The sequence below is a fragment of the Taeniopygia guttata genome, chromosome Z, assembly GCF_048771995.1.
Source record: "Taeniopygia guttata chromosome Z, bTaeGut7.mat, whole genome shotgun sequence".
In the NCBI taxonomy this organism is placed as follows: domain Eukaryota; kingdom Metazoa; phylum Chordata; class Aves; order Passeriformes; family Estrildidae; genus Taeniopygia; species Taeniopygia guttata.
In genome coordinates, this window is record NC_133063.1 from 19,237,291 (window position 1) to 19,257,515 (window position 20,225).

The window sequence follows — 20,225 nt, forward strand, 5'->3', positions numbered from 1 at the left end:
GCAAACAAATCCTGGGATCATATTCACTGTAAGCTGCAAATATTAAATAAAGTCTTTACAAGCAGCAGTATCTTTCTGCCTAAGTTTGCTTATGGCACATATGATGGACTCTATTAATAAAACTCCAGTTCTGAGCTTGGGCTGGATATATTTCTGGGTTACTGAAAAACCTTAAACCTGGGTCCACTATGAAAATACTGAGAGGTACTTCACCATGGCAGCCTTGGCTGTTCAAAGTGAAATATGAAGTCACAAAGCATTACATTTTAAATGCTCCTACTGATAAATACAGGCCTACAGCATTTGGATACAGAAATGAATTTTTTGAATTTTCTCATTATCTATGGAGAGATTTCTGGTGTGACAAGGGTGATTATAGAAGGAATTAAAAATAAATAGCATTCAAGACCATGAAAAGAAAGGCTTGATGGCCATTAACTACTAATAAAAAAAGTTCTACAGGGGTGTGATATAGCCAACAACTTGTATTTTAACATACCAATAATGAATCCCAGCATAGCCATTCAAATAAAAGTCAGTATGCTTTCTTTGTCCCTATGGAAATTTAAATCAATATTACTGGTACTATCTTTACTATACCTATATGTATATGTATATCTATGAATAGATATTTCTCAATTACAAGATACCATTGCATTGTTTTACTTTCATTTAATTCAGTTTTGTAGCACAGTGACGTGCATCTCTATTTTCCAATCAATTTATTCTGTTAGTATTTCTCATAATATTAAATCCCTACATTAAGTCAATAATGTTGGTTACTTACCGTAAGCACTGTGAACGCCATTCTAATACAGGTTATTTGCAGTTTGGCATTCTCCTCTATATGCATTATTCCACTTGGAAAATTGAATGAAACACTTGATTCAGAATCTGAAACACTTAGAAGTAATGATCCTGTTTACTGATTTACTGAAGTTGTAGGTTCTAGAAGAACAAAAAGTACTATCAGGAGAAAAGGAAGCATCGACGTTGGTTTAAGAAGCATTCAAACTATATAATAATAGCAATTTGTTGTGATTTTTATTGTTTCAGATCTCTGAGGCAGTTACCTAACACTCTTAGCCTTATTAGTGCTTCAGTTTTCTTACAATTGAGAATATGAATCTAATAAACCCAATGTAAGAGAAAATGTAACACCTAAATTATCATAAGCCCATTTCAGTATTATTTGCTTATTGTTGTGCAGCAGATAATGTCTATATTTTATTTAGAATTATTAAAATAAATTAGAAATGGAACTGAAAGTGCTTGACTCCTATATGAACCATATGCCCAAAGAAAGGTAAGACATTACTTAAAGCCTGTCACTGGTATTGGTACCTTTCATAACAGCAGCAGTGTGGTGACTGAGCACATGAGCATCTGAAAGAGAGTTTGACATGATGTCTGTGCCCAAACACGGCTCTGCTGAGAACCACTTCAAAGAGAGGATTGAACTCACAGTGACTGTACAGGTATGAGGATAGAACTACCTGGAGGCACTAATTTAGATCATGAATAAAAGGTTTAGTTCTAATTTTAGAGGTAGCACAAAATAGGTATTACATTGTGTTTTGGGTGACAGTGTGAAGTGAAGACAGGCTGTCAACAAAACAAAGTGAATTTTGCTGTTACTCAGTAAATGGTAATGAATAAAACCAAAACAAATGTGGATTTTGGTGGGCAGATGATTTGGGTTTTTTGTTTGTTTCCTGCTTCTACTAGAATTGAATTTGAAGTCTTGGTGAATGTGGTGCCTTTAAGTGATGCATCTCAATTCAGATGATATTATTTAAAATTCAAATTTATAAGCATAAATTAGGGAAAATTAATTCTCACATATCCACAATGTTTCAAAGATTTTCTCAGCCATTACTACACTGCAGATACTCAGTTTACTTCCTGATCTAAGCCTTTCACTTGAGATTTTAAACATACTATTTATCTCAGAAACATCATGAATTTAGGACTCATTAGCATAGAATTAGAATAAATCTGAGGAAAACAATTGAGAGAATTAGAAATATATTGTATACTAGCTTTATACAGTTTAATAAGCAGACGCTGAAAGCTCGTTTGATGCCATATTTTTATTCAGAATTATTTTAGGGATTATCTAAGTGCTGTACTGTGGATTATAGAAAAGAGTAATTTCAGTTTAATTTAGCCCTATGAACATGTGAAAGTGTTTCAGGCAGGTGAAATATACCAAGGGATGTCTTAAGCTACCACTCCAGGGACTATGAATAAAAAAGAAGTCAGTTGCCAAGTGGAGTTGGCATTTTACTAAGTCGGGATATAATTGTACTAGAAATCTTGAGGATACTTTGAAGCAGTCTTAAGAGAAGCTATAGCCTATTGGAATTCCTTCTTAGTGAAAATTTCACTGCAATTTATTTTAGCTCAAATATTCTTGTGACATAAGATTATAGTCTTGCTCTGGATATGTATATTCATATCACCAACTGAAACTGTTGAAAGCCAAGTATCCTTGCTTCTGTGTCAGCTGACTTACTGTCTGGTTCATGTCTTGCAATTGGAAAATAGTCATGAAAGCCGGACCAAGTTTTTTTGATGCACAGACACTAAGCTGTTGGTCCATTTGAGCTGTCTACCCATCTGCTCATCTGTTTTTGCTGTATTTGTTTGACTTTAGCAGCTCTGTTCTGTGGTTTCTCTCTCGTTTTCTGTACTCTGATCCTAACCCATGCAAAACAATCAGCCCCAGGACTTGCATTAGTGCTTCACAGAACATATTTATGCGCCAAGAACATATTTATGGGTACTGAGGAATACAGTAAGGTGCTGCCAGAGCATGCAGATTGTCTCTTCTCTCTCAGTTACCTTCCACAAAATAAGGAAAAAACATGGATCTTTTATTACTTTCCAGAAATAAACCCAGTGTGTACTATCACCCTTTTTTTTTTTTTTTTTTTTTTTTTCCCCACAGTCTATTTCTGGCATCTTTCTCTTTTAAGTAGTCAGTAGATAACCCCACTCTTTATGAAGTTGCAGTCAAGGATCGCTTCCTAATGTTGAAGAGTCCGTCACTTAGCAATCATCGTACTTGAGGAGACTGATTTTCATTCTATCACCAACTTCTTTATTCTAAGACACACTATCTGAATCAGTTCTAGTGATCCTCTTTTAATGATTGTTGGTCTTTCAGTGCTTATCAGTGGCGTAAAACCAGATGCCATCAAATGACAATTTTTTGTCAGATGCATAACAGAAACTATCTAGGTTTACTGTTTATAAATGAAGTATTTGCTAAATTCCAGTATGCAACTATACACTCCACTTATTCCACATGCCTTAGAGAGATTGACACACTGAATTATGAAGTCAAACCTTAAAATAGAAGACGCCTATAAAGATTAAGTAATTTTCTTCTTTTTAAGCAATTAGTTGCACTACACTGCTAAGTGAGATCTGTCATAACTGAGGGATTGAGAGAGGGCAATAAACAAATTACTACTGTTTTCTCTGAAACCTCTTGGTCTACAGACTGACTGTAATTTAATACAGCAACTCAGTAGATTGTAAATTATCCATTAAACTTGTCACTACCCCCTTGAAAAGGATTTACTTTACAATAAGGGCACAAGAAGGGAAATCTGCCTAGTTGTTTCAGATGAAATTCAGGGACATTTGTAGCTGATTCATGATCATCACAGCTGTACTATCTATGTCTTGATGATGGTCGAGTGATTTAGAGGTTTTATTTGGCAAGCAACAACATTTAACTTTATTAGCTTAACTGTGTGGCACATGGTGTCCTCTCCATGTTTCAGTACCTATTGTGAAATTTTGTGAAATGTACAAAAATAGTGTTTTAAATGAAAGAAACTTTATTATTTGCCTATCCACTATCCCAGTGCATGAGCTACAAAATAGAGGAAATAATGTTTTAGTTCTGTTCTAAATTCTCTCACTCAATAATGAAAGATATTAAAGAGACTCTTTAGCTTTCAGTTTTTTAATTTTATTTGTATATCTAGACAGCTGATAGAACCCCAGATCCCAGTTTGCTAGGCATAAAGTAAGAACTATAGAGAAGTATAGAATTGCTGGCGAGATGAGCTTAAAGACAAAAAACTAAAAGACAAAGTAGCATATCATAAGTCACAAAGCTTTTGCACTAAATAAATAACGAGAAGCACTATAATGAGAAGCACTATAAACACTGCAATATTTTAAACACTGTATATATATTGCAGTTTTTCTGTTAAAGTTTCCAGAATGTCTCCAGCAAACATAATGCTAAACCCTCCCTCCCCTTAGAAAACCCCAACTTTCTTTCAATAAAGAGTAGAAATCTTACCTCGACTGTGGGTTTCCTCTGTGTTTGTGTATCCTTAAAGAAACCACTAAAAATAAAATAGAATTCCAAGTAACAAAAATGTTTAGTCTCCACAAACACTGCCACAATCCCCAGGAAGAAGTAGAATAAGGGGAAAAAATAAGAAGTAGAATAAGGGAAAAAAGAAATATGACATCAGAGGTTATAAAGGAAAGAAAAAAACCTGAAAATGCATTTACATAGTTAGTTTCTTTCTGGAGTCTGCCAAAATTTCTTCATTGCCAGAATTTATAGAGATCCAGAGTGACATAGTTATAAAAAGTGCTCCTACAGAAGAGAACTATAGTAATATGTTACCAGCATTTATTTTTCTGCTTTGTCTAAAACTCATAAAAATTACCTTGTCCTAGAAGTCATATGGCTGTTTGGATCATCATTAACTGACCCTTAAAATTCTAGATTTTAGTAAGCGTCACAGAGCATAGTCAATGAAATCACAGAAGCCGATGATGGACAGGTATCATGCATTGTTGTAACCAAAACCAGGAAAAGACCCATACAGTTTACAGAAGAAAAATATATGCCTTTCCTGATTTTGAGTTGTATCTGTCATCTATAATTTCCCTCCTAGTCTGGTAGACCACATACAGTAATAGATAAGCAAGAGTAAGAAAGAAAAAAAAAATACATTTCAAAGTGTTCATTTTGTCTACTTTTCTCACTGTTTGCTTAATAACAGTTACAAAAAGTGACCAGGTTACAAAGACTTAGTGATGAAAAACTCAATGCTCCCTCTACTCCACTTCATCTACCCTCCAAAAATATAATGATATCTTCATGCTAAATCTAACTATTTTTAATAATAATAAAAACCTTGTGGCACTGCAATCTTTGTTCAATACAATATCAGTAGATAAAGGAAAGAATCCTGAGGCAATATTTTCACAAACATTAAAAACATATATGTGGGGCATGATATCCTATTAACAGACATATGCCTCCTCTGGAGATATTAATTCCTAATCTCATCAGGGAAATGTGTACTTGTGTACTCTGTGTGTTTGTGTTCATTGGTAGTGTTTTAAAAATTGTCTCTAGATGAGAGGTTATATACATCTGAAAAGTAACACTGCTTTTGGTATTAAACTTAACAAAAAAAAAAAAAACAACAAACCAAACTGGTTGCTCCAAAATTTAGTATATTTTCTATATCATGAAGTAGCAGCAATTTATGAGCAATGAGAAGCAGCATAACTTATAAAGTGTTGGGCCTAGTCTTGACCTCTATTCTAGTGAATCTCAAACTGAAGATAATGAGATTTTTCCAATTAACAAATTTAGCACTGTGAATGCTTACAGACTTGGTGAATATATTTTGATTAAAAACAGGTATTTGAGCATAAAATTTTTATTAATAAATATAAAGATCTTTGTTACTGTGTCTGGCAACTGGCAGTCTTTATTAAAGTTGATGCAAACTAGAAAACACAGTTCTACCTTCAAAAGCTGATTATTGTAAGATTTTTCCTCAATGAACACTTTAGTAGGTTTCCACAATGAGCTTAGCTTTACATTTATGCATTTCTAAATTATGCAGACAAATATAAGCAATTCTTGTGAGGTCTTTTTATTTCATTGGGTAAGAAAATTAAAACTAATAGGAATTTAAAATGAATCAGGAAATGTTCATATAAAAATTCTTTCACAGAGGATTTATAACCATTTTTAATGAATGAATTACAGTGGAATGACTTGATCTTCATTTCCTTACAGATTTCTTTTAATTTTTGTTCATGAAAACTGGCACTTTGGTCTGATTCAGAATTTTGTAGTAAATTGCTAGAGTTCTTGACAATAAATTTTCCACTATGTGCACTCTTCACTGATTTTTGAGACACTTAAGGACAGTGAAAATTTGGAACTTTAGGATCTTTCATAACAGAATTTACTGAATGTGGGTATTTAAGAGCTGTGTCAGGAAAAAGACTTTTTGGTGATCTAAGCATTAACTGTCAGGGTAGAAATTGTTTGCTTTGTATGTTATGGCTGTGAATTCTAAAATGAGGAAATATATGTGCAAAGATAGAAGCCCTGATGATTTTATAAAATCCTGAAGGACTACTGAATACATTTGTATATCCACACAAGTAGTCCTTCGAGTTTTGTAAAGCAGCAGTTAATCCTATGAGGTGATAACACCTCTCAGATGCCTGAGGGTTTGTCAAATCCATGTGAGGAACTTGTAAATCATCAGTGAGGTGTTGTAGAGTTTGAAAATTTTGGCTAGACCTTAAACAAAATCTGGAGTTCCTGTGGCACCTGAAGGCTACCAGGACTTTTGAATTGTTCATAGCATTAATACTTCACCAATGTAGTTAGCCTTCTCAAAATTGCAAGGTGCTCTCTAATGACACACAGATGTTTGTAGAAGTGGGCTAGGATATGAAGAATCACCAAATTACAGAGTATCAGGCTGTTAAAGATGAAAAAGTTTTAAGAGTTTAATTATTGCAATTGTTATTCCAGTTCTCCAGACAAACTTAATTGTACACATTGGCAAACAAAATCTCTACAATTTTAAATTAATGGATACTCTGGAAATAAAATCTGCTCCTCTTAAGAAGTGAAGATAATGTGTTCTCAGGAGTAACTTGGTTGAAAATTAGTCCAGCTGTTGTTTATCAGTAATATAAACAACCTGGAAAAAAGTAGTGGTTTGCATCAGTGAATTGGTAAAAAAACATATTGGATATTTTGCTACATGAGGTCCTTTAAAAATTGCTCAATAATGTTTAAATTTTCAGCTAATATGAAGCCCTTTATAAGCTACTCAGTTTTGTTTCTGTGAACCAAAGTTCAAGCCTTTTCTTGGCCTTCATCCCTGCTAGTAGAAAACATGTATTTCAGTCAGTAAACAAGACATGAGAACAGGGAGAAAAAGCCATCACTTTCTGTACGTACACTATTGAGTGACTTAAAGGGGATGAGTCCTCACACAAGGATTCTCTCCTTCCATAACTGTTTCTGCTTCTGATATAATCTACTGTATCACCTTCAGATCTCTGGTAACTATTAAATTCCCTTTTCCAGTGTGCTGGTTTCAAACCATTACACACAGGCTCCAGGGAAAAAAAAAAATCAAATATTAGTTATGGTGTAATGTCCCCTCTTGAAGGTATCAGCATGTGATAAATAGAAACCTACCTTTTTGTTACTGAGCTGTTAAATATTTGACTTTCACTGGTAGGAAGGTAAAAAATGAGTGTACAGTAAAGTGCTGGCACAAATGGAAATTAAATTTAAATAAACACCTTCCAATCTCCTCAGGTGCTAGATCATGCTTAACATCAGCTATACTTTAAAGTACATCATATAAAAGGTACAGTTTTGGCTTTCATCCTTTTGTATGTCTCACCTTAGAACATCAGTTTAGGAAAAATAGGATGTTGAATGCTGTGTGTGAAGAGCAGAGCACTTCTTTGTAAACATCTGCCATTTCTTCTAATATGGGTGAATACATAATACTTCCAAGTACACAAATCACATTTTAGATTTAGATCTCATTTAGATAATAAATAAGAATGCAGAAAATGTTCCAGAGGGCAAGCAAACACTTCAAGCATAAAATTGAAAGAAATTTTGAGAACTGTTTCCTTGTTGGTTTCTTTAATGTGTTTTAAACCTGAGAGATGGTTATTGCAAAAAACAATGTTGTTCTCAGTCTGTATGTATGTAAAGCTGGAGACTGATGGAAACCAGAAGAAAGAACATGTTAAGATTAAATTCTCAAGCAAGTAGTGACAAACTCCTTGTCCTTGAAGCTTGTATAAATAACTTTCCTGTGTTTTTTTAACCTGTTTCCCCTGCTCTCCAGCCAGCCCAGCAGCGAGGCATGTCACTCTGATGGTTCACATTCATCTCCTTTTATTGATGTCCACTTTGGTATCTGTACAGGTCATCAATATTGCTGCCTCTCTGGCAGCCGCTGGGAATGGCAGGGCAGCCTTGCGGGACTTGGCATGTGGGGGGAGGCTCCGCTCGCTGCTGAACTCACGGTTCCAGCCAGATGCTGGTACCAGGCTGCCATAAATCATTTAGGTGACCCAGGTGAACTCTGAGGCTCAAAGCTCACTGAAAACTGATCAGGCCTCTGTTTAGTTTAACAGGCCCTTTTCAGTGACAAGTGAAGGGTTCAACAAATGCTCAAACCAGATATATATTAGTTGAAAAACTAATGGCTTTTAAAAGAATGTTTGACAATTGTTTAGGGCTGTCTGTAGATCCATTATACTGATAAATGACCAACTTGGTCTATGCCAAACTGGAAATGGCCAGCCAAAAGCAACTTTGGTTATCATTTTTTTTTCCTTCTCTGCCTCCCTGTGCACTCTTCATGTCTTTGGGGGCTTCGTAAGGGCCTCATGTGCTGTGATGGTCAGGAAGACTTAAGGCACCAAAGGATACCTGTGCGGCTTATAGTAAACCCTGTAATCAAACTGAAATTAAGCAAGACTGCAGATACCCCCAGTGACCTGCTATTCACCGCCTGAACTTCTAAGTTAGGGTCAGTTGGGGCCCAGAGTAGGAGGTCAAAAGCTGGTCAGTGCTCTTCAGCTTCAGCATGTTGAATAGAGAGACTTTATTGCCGTGATTTATGCAATTTGCACAGACAGGTTAAGGAGATCTTAAAACATACCACAGTGCTCACTTACATTGGTTACAGCATCCACTGGGAAAATAAATTCTGATTGTCTATATGAAATCTCTTGTAGATATGCCTTGAAGTATTTTACTCCCTGTACTATAAAGATTCATACCCATACCCGACCCCTGAACACGGCGCATGGAAAGGTTAATGTTTTAGTTTTTCCAGATTTATTTAAACAGTGTGAACAGAACAAATGAAGCATTTTACAAAGCTGATTAATTGGAAAGGCAGAATAACAAAATAACAGGTAGTTTAGTTTTGGTTTTTCGTTTTTGTTTTTTTTTTTGGTTTTTTTTTTTTTGGGTTTTTTTTTTTTTTTTGGCATGGAAAGCAGGAAAGGCACAGCTAAACTTAAGATTAGAGTGGCAATTTGAACACAATGAAGACTGATTTTTAAGTAGTCCACAGACAACAATCTTTGTTATTTCCTTCTCAGCTTTTACATACCTTCTTTTATTTTTTTTACCAGAAAATCTACTTGGATACTTATCAGATAAGGAAGAATTAAGAAATTTAAGTGCTCTTACCACTTTGTAATCAGAAGCCTTTTTTCCCCTGCTGAAGCTTAATACAGACGACATTAATTTTAACTTTCACACCCAAAACGGTTTCAAGGACTGCCCTAGCTGCTACTCAGTCTTTGGTCTTTGTAGAGCAGAAACTGCCAGAGTGATGTGGATTTTCTGACAGACTCATCTCTGACCACCAGACTTGTCTTTGCTGGTGATCAAAGAAAGAAACTGAAACCTAGTCATCGAAGGTGAAAGAATTGGGTGTTTAAGCCTTTTAGAGCTATCTCTTTTTCGTTGTAGTGCATATTTCTTTGGTATTTGTTACCCCTGATTTAATATAACTAATTAAACAACATACTAGTCCATGATAGAGTATAATTGTATTTGACATAACAAGGAGGAGGAAGAGGTAAAATTTACTAAGCTCTACTGAAAAAAATGGCCTTAGCAGATGTGTAACTGCTTATTTTCAGAAATATTTTAAGAATGCAGTTTTAATGAGCATATTCTATGACCTAAGGTATATTTACATGAAGTTCAAGGATAGTTGAGCATGAGCCATTTTAATCTGTTAGGTAATTGCATAATTATTAATAAGTATATTTTTAAACAGCTATAGAACAGAGCAGTCCTGGTGGTTAAATAGTAATTTGTTCTTAGAAGGACTTATACTATTATGTTAAGTTATATACTACCCTGTCATAAGTATAATGAATATTTTTAAGGCTGTAAAATATGTTTTTATCTGAAAGCCTGAAACAGATACAAGAGAGACTTTTCAAGTGTCAAGTCAATAAGTCAATAAGACACATTGCAACTGTGCATAGAAATATTTTTCACTCGTGGTGAAAAATAGGAAAAGCTATCAGCTTCTTACTCTGCTAACTCCGAGGTTTAGGTAGACAATGCCATCCACTGATTTACACATAAAATGTTCTGCAAACAAGTAACAGAAGTAGAATATGATCTCTCACCAATCTTCAGAGCCAGTGTTGATAGCTGCGGTCCTGTTTTAACCTGCTGTGTGCATACATAAATAAAGACAGCTAGTATTTCCAAAACACAGGAGTTTTTTTAACTATAAGGTTCCCCAGATGATTCTAAGATTTTCTCAGACTGAACAACAGAATTTGGCCACAACTGAACAACTGGTTGAACAACTGGTACTTTTAAGTAAACTGTCATGAATCAACTGGTGGTTTCATCCTTTGCTCACTGTTTAAAAGTGAGTGTCCAGACAGGGATAAAACTAAACAGAGACTAGTCAAAAACTACCATAAAACAGATTCTGATAATATGAAGGTAATGAGTGAGAGACCTAATGTCCCATTTCTTTGATTGCATTATACAGTAGAAATTTAATATAACGAAGTACAGCAAATAGTAACTCCAACTATTACTTTCTTTGTGAAAAGGAAACTTCCTGATAGACTATCTGTGCTCCCCAAATTCCCACTAGGCATTTCAAGGCTATTTACAGTGTTCTGAGGTGGTCAGCTGGAAGGAGATCCCATTGTCTATATCTCATGTTCCAAAGCTATACCTGCTGGTTTATCATTGTGGTTTTCGGGTGATGTCGTTTAAGATTTATATTCTCCAATTTACTAATCCCACCAAACTAAAAAAAAAAAGAAATAAAAAAGAAAAAAAGAAAAAAGTACATTGGTCCACTCCCTCCCACTTCCTCACTTCAATTGGAGTCACAAAAGGCAAATATAACAGTTGAGATAAGAAAAATTTATTGAGAATAGAAATGAGATAAGAAAAATTAATAACAGCAACAACATTAATAACAAAAATGTAAAAGAGAGAGAGTGATGTCACATGCAAAAATGCTCACTGCAGAGCTCGTGAAAATAGACAGTACCAGTCAGCTCCCCCTCCATGTTTTCTTGATTAGAAGGAGCCCCTTTTCCCTGGAAGTGAGTCCCTTTACCCTGCCCGCAACAATGACATGACATAGTATCAAATACTTTCCAGCTCCTATCCATGCTTCCTCCTGGCTAATGCAAAAATCAACCCTATCTGGACAGGTGAGAAATCTATCCCATATTCTTCAAAAGTCTGTTATAGAGATTCAAGAAAAGAGAACATAATTTCCAAAAGGTCTAAATTTTTTTAGATATTTCTTCAAACTAAGGAAGTTCAAACCACCAGTAGAAGAGAAAACAATTTTCAGAGGTTCAGTACAGGGAAAGCTTTGAAACTAGTTTGAATCCTGTCAGAGTTTAACCTAAAACTTGAGCTGTAATTGTCAGATGAACACTCTTTTTCAATGTGTTTATAAAACTTGACTCCAGATAGAATTGCAAATAGTGCAGTAAAGCTGGATGAACAAATGTGATCATGAAAAAAATCACAAAATCACAGAATAAGCTGGGTTGGAAGGGACCCGCAAGGATAATGGAATCCAATTCCAGGCATTGCACAGGACCATCTCCAAGACTCACACCATGTGCCCAAGAGTTTTGTCTAAACACTTATTAAACTCTGTCAAGCTTGGTGCTGTGACCACTTCCCGGGGGAGCCTGTTCCAATGCAGAACTACACTCTGGGTGAAGAAACTTATCCTGAAATCCAACCTAAACCTTCCCCGATACAACTTCAGGCCATTTTCTCTGCTCCTGTCACTGGTCACCAGAGAGAAGAGATCAGTGTCTTCCCCTCCACTTCCCCTATCAGGGAAGTTCCAGACTGTGTCCCTTTAGTCTCCTGTTCACTATGTTGAAGCTCAGCCAAAGTGACCTCAGCCACTCCTACAGCTTCCTCTCAAGGACCTTCACCATCTTTGTTTCCCTTCTGTTGCTGCTCTTTAAAAGCTTTATATCTTTCTTATATTGTGGCACCCAAACCTGCCCGCAGTGCTCGAGGTAAGGCTGCCCCAGTGCAGAGCAGAGCACAGCAGAGAAGAGCAGGACAATCCCCTCCCTTGCCTGCTTGGCAATGTTGGGCCTGATGCCCCCCAGGATACTCTTGGCCCCCCTGGCTGCCAGGGCACTGCTGGCTCATGTTCAGCTTGCCACTGACCAGGACCCCAGGTCCCTTTCCATGGCACTGCTCTCCAGCATCTCATTCCCCAGTCTGTCTGTCCATCCATCCAGGGTTGCTCCACTCACGAGCAGGGTTGAACGAGAAAGTTCAACTTTCCCTTGTTGAACTTCATGTGGTTGGTGATTGTTCATTCCTATGATTTGCTGGGGTTTCTCTACAGGGCCTCCCTGCCTTTGACGGAGTCAACAGCTCCTCCCAGTTTTATATAATTTGCGAACTTGCTTAGTTCCCCTTCCCGTCCTGCATTCAGGTTGTTAATGTAGATGCTGAAGAGCACAGGGTCAAGAATGGAGCCCTGTGGAGCCCCACTGGTGACAGGTCACCAGTCTGATGTCACCCCATTCACTATCACCCTTCATGCCTGACCTGTGAGCCAGTTGCTCACCCACCCCATGATGAGTTAACCAGCTGTGTGCTGCACATTTTCTCCAGAAGGATACTGGGAGAGACACTGTTGAAAGCTTTTCTGAAATCCAGAAAGAGTACATGCACTGGCTTCCCTTGATCAAGGGAACCCTAAGGTGGGTCACTTTGTCATAAAAAGAAATCAGGTTTGATAAACAGGACTTTCCACTCATGAAGCTGTGCTGGTTCTGACTGAAAGTCTGCATCGTCTTTCTGGCGTATTTCAACACCTCCCTGAATAATCATCTTCATAACTTTACCAGGAATTGAAGTGAGACTGACAGGCCTGTAGTTTCTGGGGTCCTTCTTGCCCTTACTGGAAGTTAGGACAATGACCAACAACTTCAGCTAGGACTTCCCAAAGCCCCTCAAAATCATCTGGAATGGTTTTGCGATGCCATAAGGTAGTTCTGATGATTTGTGGATGAATGTCAACATACTTCACAGATTTGTAGGCATTTCAGGGAAAGAAATTATCTTGGATGATGGTCAGTTTGTGATCAATATAATTTTCAAATAACAAAAATATGCATGATTTGGAAAGTGATAATATATTTACAGCTTCAGTACAAGTAAGTGGTTTGTAGACAACTAGAAAAATTAATAGAATAGCAGATTAGACATATATTATTTTCTGTACTGCATCATCATTTCCAAGTGAATTTCATGAATTTTGGTGATCCTTAACACAGGCAATGCAGAAGCCTGACTGTTTGTAGACAGAACAGGAAAACCTAAGGTAGTCCCAAAATTTAGTTTGAGAAAGATCTGATTTTAACATTGAGTAAAGTTTTGCTGCATCTGAGTTCCAAGCTGGTGAAGAGTCAATCAAAATTTGGAAGAATATGTTATGATACTTATAATTTGTATAAAAAGTAAAATAAAAATTGTTATCAACTGACAGTATTGAGTCCAAAGGAAAAATCTCGGCACAGGAACAAACAAAACCTAAGACTGCACAGGCATGAAGTAGGTCCAAATTGAAGTTTAATGCAGTTGTTAGTAATACAGCGATTAATATTGTTGTCATAGCACAACTTTCATCTTTGTGTGAGGAAAGGGTAAAACCAAAAGGGAATTTGGTGCTTAATGATCACTCAAGTGCAACATTTATATTTCAGCTGCCTGGTGCCTAACCCTCAAATCCAAAACTGTACATGAAGTTCCTTTTTGGATGCATCTGCACATTCTACAAAGAAATCCCAAACATAACTTGCTGACATATTTTCTCATCTTTGACAGCAGACCATAAAGACAGACTGTCAAGATATTTTGCTTATACTTTCTCTTACTTTCTTTGAAAAATAAATTCTCAGTCAGCAAATTCCTAAGCAGTTTGGACTTCTGGGTGTTCAACATGTACACAACAAGAAAAAAATTCAGTCAATTTTATGAGACAGACATTACCTAGCCTGGCATTCAAATAGGTTCAGCTTTCCTGTCCTTTACTAAGAAAGCTGGAAACTGATTTATTCTCCATTACATTACACAATGGAGACTATTTATTAGTTTTGTTTTCCTATCTTAGTATGTTTGTTACCATAGATTAGAGAGTTTGTTGCCAAGATTAGAGAGTAACTCAGACTGAGCACAGAGGAATCCTGAAACACCAGCAATGTGAACCATGTTCTTGACTGGTTTCTGTAGGACTCTCTAAGTAACTCTTTTGTAGCTAGGATTTACATTCTAATTTGAAAGCAGATAGCTTAGTTTTATCATCTGGAAACACAGTGTGGAGCAGTCAAGCACCAGCTTCTGGCTTTGTAATTGCAAGGAAAGTCATTGCATGGAGTTCATATAAGATGGCCTTATCTTCCTATAAATGGAGAAATTTTTAATATCTGACTCAGGTATTTAGCTTATTTCCATGAGGCCAACTAAAAGTTGCATTTGAAAGAGCCTCATGAGAAATCAGGTTAGAAAGAAAAATAATACTTGTATTTAAATGGAGCAAGAAACTTTGACTTAAGGTCAAAACTGAGGTCATAAGGAGGCTAATATTGTTTAGCATGCAATACAGCTGCTATGTGCTGGATTTTCCCTGTGAATAAAAAGGAAGCTTTTGTTTCCACTATTTTTACTCCCTCCATGTTCCTAAGTAATTTCTTACCTGTGGTAATTAAACATATATATATATATATATATATATATATATATATATATATAAACTTCGCAGCCAGATATTTACTTTAAAATATATGATTTCAGAAATTATCAGTATGATACAGGTTTAATAGGAGGAATCTCTTGAAAAATTATAATTCTGAATTCATGTGTTCTGACAGTGGAAACACATTTCTTTTGGGAGGCTAAAAATCAATGTCTTCTGTCATGTGCTGTAATAGAAATTAATTCTTTGTAGAGAAGGACTCAAAACCAGAGGAAGTTCTGAATTATTTTTAAACAGAGGATCTAAGGAAAAAAAACATGATTTTGTAAGGAGCTAAATTGAGAAGAAATCAAATAAATAAGCCCTCCTCAGTGCTATGTTCCTTTCTGATTCCACAGTGGCCAATCAGAGAACAAGGCAATCAAGGCTTTTTTTGCAATGAACTCCAGAAAAAAAATGAAAAAGATGCATTCTAGAGATGATTGGAGAGGATTGCCCAGGTTAAATCCACCTAACAGAACCATGGAAAAAAATTTAATCTCATAATTCAGCGACTACTGAGTGTATTTTACCTTAGGGAAGTGCACTTCTACTAATTTTCAGTAATTTTGTAGCCTATTTCAGCCTCTATGCTTGAAAATTAACAGTATTTTAACAGGACTATTGCCTGTACACATGGAACTGTTTGTTTAAAATTAGTCGAATAAATATCTATGGGGATAATCATTCCTGCACTTGAATTGTATCACAATGTGAACATTGTTCACATTGCAAACTGATCACAAAGACCGGTTTGGGAAAATGTTATAGCAGAGGTCAAATCAAACCATTCAGTAGAAATATAGCACATCTAAATAAATAAACACAGTTACAATGCTTAATAGAATACATATAATTGTCCTTTGGCAATTATATATTTTTTGAAACCTCATCTGTCAAAATTTCTTAATATTCCAATATTAAGTGTTGCCTTTTGTCTCCACATAGTTTTCAAATTTGTCATCCTGAACAGCAGGATTTTAAAAGCCAGGTATGCACTGGAGGAAAACTGGATTTTATTGTTTTCCATTAATTTTACTTTTAAACTTTTTTTTTTTGTGAATCAGAATGTGAATTCTTCTGTGTGTTGTACATCACCAGGAGAAAATTGTTTACTCACACCCAGATTTCTAATTCATTAATTGACACAATCTGGTTGATCAGATAAGGAGGACCTTATGGTATGATCATATAGTGTGCTGCATCATTTTACTCAGACTTGTTCCTTGCAAGCTTGATTTGCCCAAGATGCATCAAGGTAAAAAGTCAGTTCAGCTCAAGAAGGCCTTTTAAGTGAAATGTACAGTACACTTTAAGGAAATGCAATTCTCATGGAGCAACATTCAGGATATTAAAGAAAAAAAGGCAATGGACTCTGTCTCTGCAAGCAGCTGTATGCCTGACATCCTCTGTGACTTGTATAGGTAAATTATGCATAAAACACCCATTCAATTCCACAATTTGAATTATCTCTAGCTTGATAAATGACTGGTAAAGATGTTGTGCTTCTCTCTGTGGGAACAACACTTAAAATGTCTGGATGTTATATCAAATTAAAAAACATGCTGCAGCTGTTAAACATGGGTCTCCTCCACTGGCTCTGAATATGATGTCCATATATCAAAGACCTCTGACATTGCCTATCACTCAATCTGGACACAGGGAATATGGGGTTCCAGGCAGATGGGAGCCGAAACTGAAGCTCCAAAATCCTTCCTTATGCAAGTGATTAGATGCAGCTGTTTTGTTTCCCATTTTGGAACACTTGAACTCTGCAATCTGACACATTTTTACTGGACTGCATGTGCAGAGGGTAAAAAAAGGTGTCGTGTCCTGGCGAGACAGCAGATGTGGGGATAAAGAAAAGTCTCCTTCAAGAGGAAAAAAAAAAGGAGAAAAAGATTTTAAAAAAGCACAAATTGAGAGGCAAAAGGAAGAAATTAAAGGGAGGCTATCAGAACAAGCAGAAGACATTAGTCTGTTTTCCTAAAAAATAGGGAATTAATTCTACAAAGATTTTCCTCAAATTTCACAAAGCCAATACTTTTACTCTGTAAAAACATCTTTGCACTTCTGAATCTGCCCAAAGGTAAGAAGTTTTTAGAAACTCCAATGACACCTCTCTACATTTTCACATTTTGTAAAATAAAACATCTTAATAAACAATACTTCAGGAGGAAAACTCCTTTAGCTCAGATCAACAATACCTAAGTCCTAGCCTACAGAGGATAAATTATATGAAAAAGCCAAACCTAATACTTTTGTAAACTCTCTTAATAGTCTTAATTTTCCTTAGCTCCAGGCTTGTATTTTAAAAGGAGTTTCTCAGAGAAGCCTCTTATATAAATTGATTAAACCTTTTTATTCTACATCTGTGGTCAAATATTAGCTATTTAAAGCCAAATCCTACTTCACAGAAGTCTATGGGACTCCCGTGCATTTTCCATTGGTTCCCGTAAGACCAGGATCAGTGCTTTTAGTAGCAACTTCTTATTGATGTTACCAGAGAAATGATGGGGGATTGGTTTATTAAAAAAAAAAAAAATTAAATGAGAAGGATACTCAATGGAGGAATATAGCAATTAAATATAAAAGAAATCTGAAATGTAGTTAGGAAAAACCCTGTATTTGCAAACATGTATATAAGAGGATTTTGTATGAAAGAATAAAGAAAAGTTTACTGTCTCTACTGTTCACCAGCAGAGAGCTTTAGTCAACAAGAGCTCTTTGGGTACTTTCTGTTGCCTTTTTATGGCTTCAAAATGTTTTAGTAAAGGTCCTTCTCTGATTCATTGTGCAATGCGGAGAAAAAATTTTACTGGGCACTCAGACTGTCCTAGATGTCCTGATCAAGAAGCATTCCTGGATGTCCATTTCAGAAGCAGAAGCCCCTGCCTCCAGGGTTGGTAAACAGTCATTCTTTGACTGGTGTGAATTCCCTCCATCATGAGAGCTGCAGGGTGGCTGGAAATAAAATTTATTTAAATGAGCTTCCCATTTGTAGAAAAGCTTTACTGGGAATTTAAACTGGAACATTTTATTGTTCTGGGGTGCTAAACCAGGACATTCATCTCCACTGCTGCAAAGGTGTGGGACTTTTCCACCCTTCAGAATAGCAGATGTTGTCTGTATCTGTAAGTAATAACAACAGCCACACTCTTTTTTTACCTAAAGTAAGAATTCTGTGTGGGAGACGATAGATTTCATCTGCTGTGGTTTGAAAGTTGTGATTTCTGAGCCCTCCTTCCACTCACACATTTTCCTACTTGAAAGGAAAGCCCTAAGGGTTTCTTACATCAGAAAGTAAAGATGACCTCTCTTTTACTTCCAAATAAAAAAATGTGTTTTCTTATTCCCCAGTTGTAACAAGATTTCAAAACAGGTTAACACCTAGTGCTGGCTATGGGAGAAATACAAAAAGGGCAAGGGACAAGTGTGATATGGGTAAAGTTCTTGTGAACAGAAAGGTTTTTGTCTCTCTTCTCATAATTTTGAAAGCTCATTTGGGAGGGGGATCTAAAAAAAATTTATCATACTTGATACCCTTCTTGAAAACCTATGTGTAAGTATATAATTAGAGCAACATATCCTCTGATGTCATGGCCATTATAAGTTCAAAAATGATTTGAAATCATGCTTGAAGAAGACAAAAAGAAATTTACGGAGATATAAAAATGTTTTTTTCCATGTGATTCCCCTGCTTTTAAAACAAGTTTGATTTTAAGGGATGGCGAGGGTAAAAAAAACAGAAGAAAGAGAAGACAAAGGGAAGGGAAGGGAGGAGGGAAGGGGAAGGGAAAATGGGAAGGAAAAGAAGTCCACAGGTAGGGTAAAGCAGAATAATCTTAATTTGTTGTAGGCTAAAAGGGTAACAGTATAGAAAAGAGGTCCTGTAAAACTCAATCCTATAAGGTCAGTTCCTATGGAACTTTTATCTCCATTGAGAAAAAAATATTGAGAGAGTATTCAAATAATCAAAAATTGTCAAGAAAACTTCAATTCAGCATAAAAATCTTAATTTAGGAAAAAGATACCCTAAAACTGGTAAGCCATTTCATCAGTTTCATATTGAACTGAAATTTTTCAGACAGAGTAAGAAGAAGAAGAAGAAATTGTGTTCTTTAAGATACTGTTGAATTAATAGATACTGTTGAATTATATTACTGTTCTTTAAGATAGGAGAAGAGAGAGATGATACCAAGCCAAATATTGTCTTTGAAGGAGGTAAAAATGGTGAAAATGGATTTGTCTATGGAGAGGAAAGAAAAATTAACTAGGAGAAAGATTTCAATATGAAGATGACAACAAATGGGCATGAATTAAAGTAGTAGTGAAATTTTGATGTTGACAAAACAAATATGGAAAATATGTGGGTGGCTGCAGACCTTTGACCATGTAACAGTGCAGAGGTCTGAGGCAGCTCCAAGGCAAGTTTCTGAAGATCTTTGAGGAATGAGAGCTTCTTCCCAGCACTATATATGGCTTTCCTGGAAAGGCACTGTAGATCTATGATTCATAACTAAAAAATGTAAGAACAGAACAGAAATATGAAAAAGGCTTATGAAATAATTAGAAGACACAAAGACATCTGATCTCTGCTGAGGTTAATCTCTCACACATTTTGTGGAATCAGCTGTTACTTGAACCCTGGATGGGAGAATTTCTCGGACAGAACCCTTTAAGTAGAATTACAGAAGATTGTGAAAGCTGCAGAACTCTGCTCATGGGTGAAAGTATAGTGAGAAGGCAGTAAGAAGGGAGATGAATCATGGGTATGAAATGTTCATCATTGTGGTGTAGGATGCTCTAAAATGGTGACTCAGGTGCCAGCCTTGTCAGTGCTATAGGGTTTGCTATAAAATATCACACTTAAGTTTGCTTTCCCATGGATGCAAAAATCTCAGTGTTGATTTGGAAAAGTCATTTTAACATTTCTACCTCTTATAATTCAACTGAAAATTGGAGATACATGAAGACAGAGAGGAGAAGAGTGTCTGAGTTAGAACAAATGCTCCGATTTTTTTCAAAACTACTTAGATTCATCTTTCTTTTATTACAAGACCTTTCTTTCATCTGTTCTTATTTTTTTTTTTT

At 36.0% G+C, this 20,225-nt stretch overlaps 1 protein-coding gene and 1 long non-coding RNA gene across 4 annotated transcripts in view; one reads left to right on the forward strand and one right to left on the reverse strand.

Moving 5' to 3' along the window:
* LOC121468114 (uncharacterized) overlaps positions 1-20,225 on the forward strand; it is a 299,333-nt gene that overhangs the window by 215,672 nt on the left and 63,436 nt on the right. The window lies entirely within an intron of this gene.
* Positions 1-20,225, reverse strand: part of LOC115491060 (uncharacterized) — a 99,451-nt gene that overhangs the window by 17,748 nt on the left and 61,478 nt on the right. For both annotated transcript variants that reach the window (XR_012052943.1, XR_012052944.1), the window contains exons 3-4: positions 4,328-4,373; positions 788-948 (exon numbers count right to left, since the gene is read on the reverse strand). This is a non-coding gene — a long non-coding RNA (uncharacterized lncRNA). The remainder of the gene's footprint in view (positions 1-787; positions 949-4,327; positions 4,374-20,225) is intronic.